The sequence below is a fragment of the Portunus trituberculatus genome, chromosome 18 (assembly GCF_017591435.1).
Source record: "Portunus trituberculatus isolate SZX2019 chromosome 18, ASM1759143v1, whole genome shotgun sequence".
Lineage (NCBI taxonomy): Eukaryota > Metazoa > Arthropoda > Malacostraca > Decapoda > Portunidae > Portunus > Portunus trituberculatus.
The window spans coordinates 13,295,869-13,306,411 of record NC_059272.1 but is presented as its reverse complement, the minus strand read 5'-3'; the positions used below and the strand labels follow the sequence as shown (position 1 = coordinate 13,306,411).

At 41.7% G+C, this 10,543-nt stretch overlaps 1 protein-coding gene across 3 annotated transcripts in view; it reads right to left on the bottom strand.

Moving 5' to 3' along the window:
- Nucleotides 1-10,543, bottom strand: part of LOC123505448 (opsin, ultraviolet-sensitive-like) — a 163,272-nt gene that overhangs the window by 63,359 nt on the left and 89,370 nt on the right. The window lies entirely within an intron of this gene.

Below are 10,543 nucleotides of genomic sequence, written 5' to 3'. Positions count from 1 at the left end.
CATGTAGCCAAGACCGATCGCCAACAACGATACTGGACTGTCATTACGGAATATATTACATCGATCCAGTTCATCAAGGGAGAGGATAACATCGTAGCAGATTGTTTGAGCCGCGCTGTTAACGCCATCCAAATAGATGCTTATGACCTCATCTCCATTGCGGAACACCAACGGGAGGATGACGAGATGAAAACCTACAAGGATCGCCTCAAGAAGTTTCCAGTAGCCAAGGACACTACTTTACTCTGCAACATGACCACGGTACATCCACGTCCCTTTCTTCCTACCTCATGTCGTTTGCCTATTCTTAATAAATTCCATTCTCTCACACATCCAGGAATCAAGGCTACGTTAAAGATTTTGAAATCAAGATACTTCTGGCCCGACATGGATCGTCATATACGCAGCTGGGTCAAGACCTGCAGTTCCTGCCAATCTGCGAAGGTGCACCGTCACCACTAGCAAGTTTCGACACTCCATGTTCATGTTTTGAGATTGTTCATATTGACTTAGTTGGCCCATTGCCACCATCAATACCTTATGGATCTCAATATTCTTCACCTTGTCAATATCTACTAACTTGTATTGACAGATCAACAAAATGGCTAGAAGTGACTCCTGTAGCTGATATAACAGCCGCTACTGTAGCTGCCGCATTTTTGGACACCTAGGTATCTCGCTTTGGAGTTCCCTTGTATGTGGTAACCGATAGAGATGCCCAATTTGAGTCTGACCTTTTTAGGGAATTATCACAGATGGTGGAATTTCATCGCATCAGGACCACAGCATACCACCCATCCTCAAATGGGCTTCTGGAGAGGGCACACCGTACGCTGAAGACCACGATCATTGCCAGAGGACAGGAATGGATTCAGTCTTTACCTGTCGTCCTGCTGGGTCTCCGGACGATGCCAAACGAGTCTGGTTATTCGCCTTTCACTGCTGTCACAGAAAGTTAGTTACTATTTCTGCGTGTCTTGCTAGAGAAACAGGCACCAAAACCTCAACACCAATTCATCCAGGACTTGGCACGTCACATGCAACATATTGAGGCACCAAAACCTCAACACCAATTCATCCAGGACTTGGCACGTCACATGCAACATATTGACTTTTTCTCTCTATCAACAGGTAGTGATCATAGCCTCCAGAACTCCTTCATTCCTCCAGATTTGTTTCACACTACCCACGTCTGGCTCAGGAGAGATCGCGTTCGTCGCTTGCTCGAGGCACCATACACCGGTCCCTTTCACGTGCTCAAGAAAGCAGACAAGTGCTTCATTCTTGAACTTCCACCTGGCGCTCATGAAACTGTCTCCATCGATCGATTGAAGCCTGCCTACTTACTACAGTCTTCATTTACGGCACCAGCACGTCCGTCTCCATCTCCTGAACCTGTCTCCAGTCCTAGTTTTGGACGTGAGGGCCATCGTGGACCGACGACGTCGAGCAGCAAGCCACAGCCTGTGCAAGATGCTGTGGTGCTCCCTCTTCAGCAGCCTCAGACAAGACGGACTGTGCGTATCAAGAAGGATCCTGACTATATTTACTATTAGTTCATTGTAATTTCTACGCTCCACTCTAGGCGGGGGAGTATTGTGGGGATAACGGTTGTTTGTATAATGTAACTGTAATTATAGTGTAAAAGTAATTAATTGTAGTGTTTAACTATGTAGTTTATTGACTTTAAATTATTGACTTTCAATTTAACTGAACAAGTGTTCAGGTTAAGAGTTGGTTGTTTTATGCATCATGCTACATTTGTGTATTGCTTCACTTTTAATGTTCGAGCCTTTAATTGAGTATAATACAAAGTTTCTTTGATACTAGAGTCTGGGCGAGAGATGAGACCACTCCTGGCTTCTCCAGGAGACACACCTCCTGTAACCACCTGAGAAAAATATACAAAATAGAAGACAACGAGTTATTCGCTTCAAGTCCCTCACCATATATTCGCCCACAGGGCCACAGAAAGTGGATGTACTGGTGCAAAACTTTAGGATTCTCCTTCTGTTTGTCTACCAGGGATTTTTCCAAGGGTATCTGGCAGTGGATGAAGTAATTCTTAAAGCTTTGATTTACTAGGTCATAGTTGGGCAGGGCTTGGAAGCATTCTTGAGATTTGGAACTGAAGAATCCTCTAATCATCTTAAAAACCTGCCAGGCCCTTATCCTCTCTCTTTTAAAGGAAGCTGGAGAACAAACATGAGAGTAGAAGCTGGATTTGGCCATATCAGGAAGAGGAACATTTATATCGATGGAGTGAGGATGCCTAGCAATCTTTTTAGTATTTCATCTATTGAGATGATAAAATTTATAGTCCCATTCAATTGTAAATATATGGTTGTCTATAATAATATACTTCCCTCTGGTCCAAGCTCACTTGATGGAACAACTGCTACTGCTAATACTAGACTCAAACATAAAACTAATAAAAAACTTCAGGGACATGTCCACATCCAGGATCCAGACAGAGGGACCAAACATTTCCAATCTGATCTGGTTCTGTGGGAAGGACTGTACTTAGAATGTTGCCTGAGTGTATACAAATTGGAAAGTCAATCCACTGATAAAGACCAATGTTGTTGAAGCAATTTGTAAAGACTGTAGTGAGGGGATCATAGTCAAGATACAAAGTATCATTTCTAGACCAATCAATGGTAGGCAACTTGAAGTCCTCCAGAATGGCAACTTACTTATCAATGCCGAATTGTTCCAGGAAGTTAATTATAAGTTGTCATATGCTGTGTTGGACAGTAGTCAGTACACACAATGTAAAACAGTTAAGGGTTGGTAAGTGTACTACATGTACATTGAGGCAGGTTGTGTTAATTAAAGTAAAAGGTCAATTTTTCTTAATGTACAAATATACCCCATGTTTTCTAATATCACCGGCTACATTAATACAAACTATTGGATGGATACCTTGTATTGCAAGAAAGGAGTCAGGAATACTTGGTAAAAGCCAAGATTCAGTAAGGGCCTTTACATTAGTATTTTGGACATGTAGGAGGTGAGTAACTTCATTTAACTTATTTGTTTGGCTATTTAAATTGCAGAGACAAACATTTAAGCAAGAGAATTTACTATTAACTAGTTACTATTAGCTGGTTAGTTTCTTAAAATGTTTAAAGGCTCAACACTTTCTCCTTCTACAACATCAAGACCTGGTCAACATTTGCACAAAAAGGAACATTCTGACCTACTCCCAGGGCAGCAGTTAGCCCAGTAATACTGACATGAGTTAACACAGGGTCAGATGAGGTCTGAGTCTCAAAAAGCTGATTCAGGAAGGGTTGTTGTTTTGGGCCTGTCTACAGTGGGCTAATTCCTGACATTGGGTATAGGTCAAGTCTCTATTAATGCAAAAATTCCTTCAAATTGGAGTCCTTGAGGTTTTTTTTGCTTTATTAAGAGATTTTCTAGCTTTGAAGTCTGAAATGTTTAGTCTGAAGAGTTTCTTGACCTTACTAATACAGGAGAAGTCAGCACAGATTACTGCTTGTCCTAGTACAGTACAGTATTAGAGAAAATGGTTTTAAATTTAATTTCATTTGAGGTATCAATACCACGAATGATAAGAGAGGACACTCGTTTTTCTCCTTCATTCATTTCCCTGAGCTTTGCCCTGATAAGAGGCCTACCTAGTGTTTTTGTCAACAGTACTGCTTGCAGTTGTTGAAGCAAAGACACTATTGGAAACAATAGATGACTGGTTTGTAGCAGCAAGAGTAGTCAGACTCACTGCCATGATAGACAACATGTGTACAGTTTCTCAGCATTTTTTACAGTTTGGGCACTGTCTTAATATAGAGGTCCCTCCAACTCTCCTTGTTTCCCAGCTCCCCCTTTGCAGCTCTTTCATGAAGATGATTTTACTTAACATATATAAAGCCACACTATTGGTCAACAAGGGAAAGAGAGAGGAGATAATAAATGGAGGGAATGGGATTAAAGAAAGAAAAATGGATAATAAGTGGAGGAAATTGAAATAAGAGAATGGAAAGAAAATGATTAGTAAATGGAGAAGATGGGAATAAGACAAGAGATAGAAAAGAAAATGGATAACAAAAAGAGGAATAGGAGAAAATGGGAATGAAAACATGATGATGAATAAGGGAATAAGAAATGATAAAACAGCAGATAAAAAGAAAAATGGATAACAAGCAGGGGAAGAGGATAATAAATAAGGAAATAGAAGGAAAGAGTAATGAAAATGATAACGAATAAGGAAATAAGAGGAAATAGGAATGAGACTATGGTAACGAATAAGGGAATATGAGGAAATGGTAAAAAAAAACAGCATAAAAAATAAATAACAAATAGGAGATGATAATGAATAGAGGAATAGGGGGATATGAGAATGATAACAAATAAGGGAAGTAGAAATATGATAATGAATAAGAAATAGAAGGAGCATGTGTGCATGTGTATTGCTGACCAATAACGTAGCTTCATATATGTACCGTCAAATCAGCTGCATGAAAGAGCTATGAAGGGTGAGCTGAGAAACGAGAACTGGAGGGACGTCTACATCAAGACATTGCCCAATAGTCTTCTCCACCTGTTAATTATAAGTAGTGCAAAGGGAGCCATTACTAGAGTTAGTGATGCTGTCCCAGTCTCCTTCCCCCCCACTCTCTCTCTCTCTCTCTCTCTCTCTCTCTCTCTCTCTCTCTCTCTCTCTCTCTCTCTGGTCTTCCCACCATCACCTCTCACACCTTGTTTGCAATCACTATGTTAGGTGCCTGCCCCCATCTCACCTGTCATGCCATCGCCAGTAGCAGCAAGGAGCCCCACTGAGATGAAGGGTTCAGCCATGCCCCGTACTACACCGTACAGAAACCTGCCTCACCCTCCTCCCACCAACTACAGGATGAGGGCCACCCAAAGCTCCCACTGCTACTCCATCACCCTGATGTGGAGCACAGTGCTGAAGCAGGCAAACCACCCACACCCAGCTGATTGCTACCCAGCATCATCGGAGCAGACCAGCTGTCCAACTCCAGGGACTGTTGCCTGGCCTTTACGACCCAACACAGAACCCAGCGCCACCCACGCCAGAGAAGCCACCCACACCTGGCCGATCGCTTCCCAACATCACCAAGGCAGGGATTCTCCTGGGTGTCTACCACCTGTTGAATTAGACTGATTGTTTCTAAATAATGAATAGAAGGAAGAAAGGATTACAGTGGTACCTCGAGATATGAGTTTAATTCATTCCATGATGGAGATTGTATCTCAAAAAGTTCATCTCAAAAAAAATGTTCCCATTGAAATGCAATGAAAAGCCATTAACCCTTAAAATCTGGGGAGCTAACTTACTTTCCATCTGCTACAGCAGGGAAAAATCAAACCTGTCGAAAATGCTTAAAGATTTTTTTCCTTATAAAAGCATATTTCTCTTTGTTATTCTGAGTACAATGATGTAATTTTCAACATGCTATGACCTCTGAGAGCAAAGTTACTGCATATCAAAAAATTCTCCCTGAACCCATGGCAGAACCCGCCGCTAAGAAATACCCCCCAAGCTCCGATAACACAGCACACGTGCTCTCTCTCTCTCTCTCTCTCTCTCTCTCTCTCTCTCTCTCTCTCTCTATCTATCTCTCTCTCCTTTTGGGCATTTGAATTTGATGTAAAAGTAGGAACTTTTGCACTTTCATGTTTTGAAAATGCGAACTCAGATATATACAGTAAGTCCTCGTTATACGGTAGTTCTTTATCCGGTAAATTCACGGTTACAATATTTGGAAATTACTACCCTCGATTCGATATACAGTAAGAAAATTCAGATAAGGTATCCACTCATGTCATCCGAGAAGGCCCAGCGCGGGGGAGCAGGGGTGATGACATCATCCACGTCACACCCCCCCACCACTCACAGTACTGACTTTAACTTGACCACACTTGGAGCTTGTTATCTCTTCCCTTCCCCTCCTTTTTTTAACTGCATTACATATTACTTACATGCATTACTAATTAGATGAATAAATGGAATATTAAAGGGTCTATTGTAAGCACAAATATATTCATAATAATTATGGCAAACACTTAAAGCCTACTACCAGCGGCAAACCATGCAGCAACTGATAAAGGGCACAGATGGGCTTGGCAAGCCCACTATCAGAGAATGGTGGAAGTCGTATAACATCAAGCACGCCTTAGATAACATCAAGTCATCTTGGGACGAAGTGAAGACGTCTACCATGAACTTGGCGCGGAATAAAGTATAGCCAGAATGCGTGCATGACTTCCCAGGCTTCACTGAGGACGACATCGGTGCAATCAGAAATGATACAGTAAATCTGTGCCATAGGGCTGGCTTTGATGAAGTTGATGATGATGTTCGAGATTTTTTGGAAAGCCATGCTGAACCTCTCTCAAATTATGAACTTATAGAGCTAGACAAGGCATCACACGAGGCAGAAAACGAGGGAGACGAGGAAGAACCTGTGCGTGGCCTGGACATCAAAACTCTTAGAAAATGTCTCGGTGGTATTGATAAAGCTCAAGAAACCCTGAAGGAACGTGACCCAAATCCTGCCAGGAGTAGCAAAGTGGCTCATGACGTAGAGAAAAGTGTCAAGATTTACCAAGTAATCGATGATGAAAAAACAAGAAAAACCAAACAGTCCTCCATCTACTTGTTCTTCAAGCCAGTCAGACATGCCTTCCCTGTCACACCTGCTGACCCTGCTACAGCTGGCCCTTCCACATCCACTGCTGATGCTTCCACAGCTGGTCCTTCCTCCATATCTTCTTTCTTCAAACCAGTGGAACGTGCCGATTCTGCTACAGCTGGCCCTTCCACATATGCTTCCGACAGTGCAGACGACGACGTCTTATCCTCATCTGCCCTGTCAGCTGAAGATGAATAAGGGCTGAAATCCCTACAGTCCCTTAGCCTCAGGAGGGACATCATCTGATAGAATACATGGTGAGTGAAAGGTAAATAAAAACATTTTGTTTATTTCTTTTGCGCAGTACTTCACATTTTTTTTTATGAATATTTTCATGTATTTTCATTTCTGTAGGGGTGACTTTTGACGTGCTGGAACACATTCCCTATTATTATATGTTATAATGGGTTCAGTATACGGTAATTTTGATTTGCGGTAAGGTTTTCAGGAACGCATATGTACCGTATAATGAGGACTTACTGTATATGAAATGATGTGCAAAACAGGAAAAGAAAAAAACCCCACATATTACAAGTATTGTAAATTTCTATAATAATTGGAATCTGGCAACTCTTATTAGCAATGGGATTCACATGACCTGTAGAGGCAACCATGGGTGATATACACCAGTGCATTGCTCGAGGGGAGTACAGGTAGTCCTCGATTTATACAAATTTACTTTATACGAATTTAGAGTTATACGGTGTCCAAAAATAGGGGTTATTCATCACATTGTACGAATTCCTCAGAATTATATGGTTTCAAGAAAGTTAAAATTCGAGCGGCGATTTAGTTCAGAATTGCATGCCAAGCAGCCTCACTGTTTACCTACACGTGGTTGTGGCAACATCTCCCTCTCTCGTGCCCAGTGTTTACCATGGCTCCCAAACGCTCTTCTGCATCTCCAGCTGGCGGTGATACGCCCAAGAGAGCAAGAAAGACATATACACTGGAGCGAGCCCTCACAGCAGCTAACTTGTCTGAGTGTATGGACTTCTTGGTGCAGTCAATGAAAATTCTCAAAGAAAATTACCCAAATATTGAAAGAACCACCGCCGTCATCAGAGGAGTCGTGGAAAAAATGACGTGCTATGAGGTTCTTCTCAAAGAAAACAATATAAAAAAAAAAAAACAGCAATTGATAACAAGCTTCTTCAGACCGCACACACCAAGTCAAGTAACAGAATCGAAGACAGGCGACGACAATGGTGACACATCAGAGGAGGAAGTAGCAAAATAGAGGAAAAAGGTATTAATAAAATAATTTTGTGTTTAAACATTTTCCCTTTTTCATAGTCATTTTTATGTCTTTGTAAGTTTATTAATAAAAGCATTAATAAGCATAATAGAAATGTGTTTAATGCAAAATATATACGTACAGTGAAAGATTATTTCATTTTGAACACATCCTTCAAAGTCTAGTGGTGGTGGCGGTGATGGTGGCAGTGATAGTGATGGTGATGGTGATGGTGATGGTGGTGGTAGTGGTAGTGGTGGGAGGATGCCCCAGAAGCCTCGCCCTGGAGGGCAAGGCTGTTCAACCAAGGGACGAAGTGGATGTGCTGGGAGTCACGCTCATGAGGATCACGTGGCTGCTTGATGGAAAGGGGCTGGAGGTACTGTACAAAGCTCAGGTCTGCTCTTTTATACTAAAAAAAAGTCTAGGGAGTTGGGTATTCATTCCTTACTTTATACGATTTTTACTTTATACGGTCCCTTTTATCTACTGTATAAATTGAGGACTACCTGTACATGAGGTTTATGAACGTCTCTGTGAGGGTTGGTCTGTCTCCCAGATCACTATCAGAATCACTACTGGAGTCTTCACTTTCTTCTGTTTCAATAAAAAAAAATCACTGTCTTCATTTTCATCACTATCCTCAATGTCACTACCAAGTAACACTGACAACATCACTCAAAGTACTGTTTCTTCCCTCCAGGTCACGGGGGCTGCGAGATGTTGCCTCCAAATCGAAAAAAATTACCTATTGTGTGGGATCATATCTCTCAAGGCTCGAGGAGGTGAGCAGGAAAAGTTGCCAGATACCTCCACTTGCCCCAGGAGCAATAGTGAGGGGGAGAGATTCAAACGTTTAGCGCGGTAGAATCATAATTCCCTGAACGATCCCCGCCTATCCACACGAGATGCTACAATCTTCCCAAAATGATCACTGCATGTTAAGGGTTAATCCATTTCAGCCTTCCCAAAAAAGAGCACCATATTTACAAATAATAATTATTATATAGAAACATAAAATATAACAAAAGAGAATATAAATAGATGAACTACTCTTATATAGTATATTTATCTCAAAGGAGTGCATTTCATGAGTTGTTACCGTATCGCATCCCCACCCTCTTTTACGTCTGTCAATCAGGTGGAGTGTACAAATATACCTCTCTCTCTCTCTCTCTCTCTCTCTCTCTCTCTCTCTCTCTCTCTCTCTCTCCCTGCAAACAACTGGCTGCTCTAATAATTACAAAAGACCTCGTTGATGACACTATAATCATTGTTCATAGAATAAATGAAGTTTTAAATAAGAGAGAGAGAGAGAGAGAGAGAGAGAGAGAGAGAGAGAGAGAGAGAGAGAGAGAGAGAGAGAGAGAGAGAGAGAGAGAGAGAGAGAGAGAGAGAGAGAGAGTGGGGGGGGATTGAGGCCACACCACCACAGGTCTTTTTACGCTGTTCCCCCCCATCAGTGATAAGCGTTAATGGTGGAAGTAAGCGGAGAGGGGAGAAATTTGTTTTCCCCTTTTCAGTTACATACACATGCATCCTTTATCAATGCATAAAAATGTATAAAATTAAAGCATAAGTTTATTTAATGTTCTTACTTTGGATATAGATGCTTTCAGCTAATGGTGGTGAATGGTGGAGGAGGAGAAGAGAGGGAGGAAGGGATGCAGGCACTATTCATACGTAGATATCAAACATAAATTAAAACTGTACTTGCTTTAAACAAAAAAAAAAAAATAAGGTAAGTAAAAAGTGTGAAAATGATGAAAAACAAAATCACAGCGCACGAGATCCGAGGAAAACACGTAGATAATAACTCAGATGAAGCTGGACTGATGCACTGAGCTGCTGACCTGCAGCAACATCCCCAAGAATGACTCATTTCTCAAAATTTCACTCATACCTCAAAACAAAAAATGGACCAAATCATAGCTCATATCTCAAAAAACTCATATCTCAGGTAGCTCATATCTCAAGGTATACTGTTTCCCTGGCCCTTGGGAGAAGAACCACTTTGCCTCTTAACAGGAGATGTTGCCCTGCAGGGAGGTGTGACATTGTTTACACCTCTGCCTCGACCACCATCACGGGGGCGACCCTGTTGGTTTCACCTCTAGTAACCATATCTATGCCGGTAATTTTGATAAAGGATCACCTACCAGGTGTTGATAAACCAAGGATAAGGAATGATCTGGAAGAGAAAGTAAATTACCATCTACCTGTCTTAGTATATGCTGAGACACCTTCTGGGACACCATATCCTTAAAGGAAGGATGAGGAGGGCCACTGTCAAACCCAAAGAAGGTGAAAAAATGGTGTAAAAATTAAGAAAAATCCATAAAGTGGCTATGGTTGGACTCCACAGCCTGAGAGACAGTCCTGTGATGCCAGAGAGCCATTAAAGAACCCTGCCTCCTCATTGAAACACACCATCAGTACTGGGGACTCCCAGATTAAGGTCTAAGGATGGAGTTACACATCCCCTGCGACAATAACGATATTAAAGTTACTTTTGGAGAAGGGGCTGGTGTTTGGCAGCCCTCTTTCCACCAGGCCAGGCCACCCAATGCAATCACTATAGTAGTTATCCACAGGACAAATACTATGGCAGCAAGCACAAGCA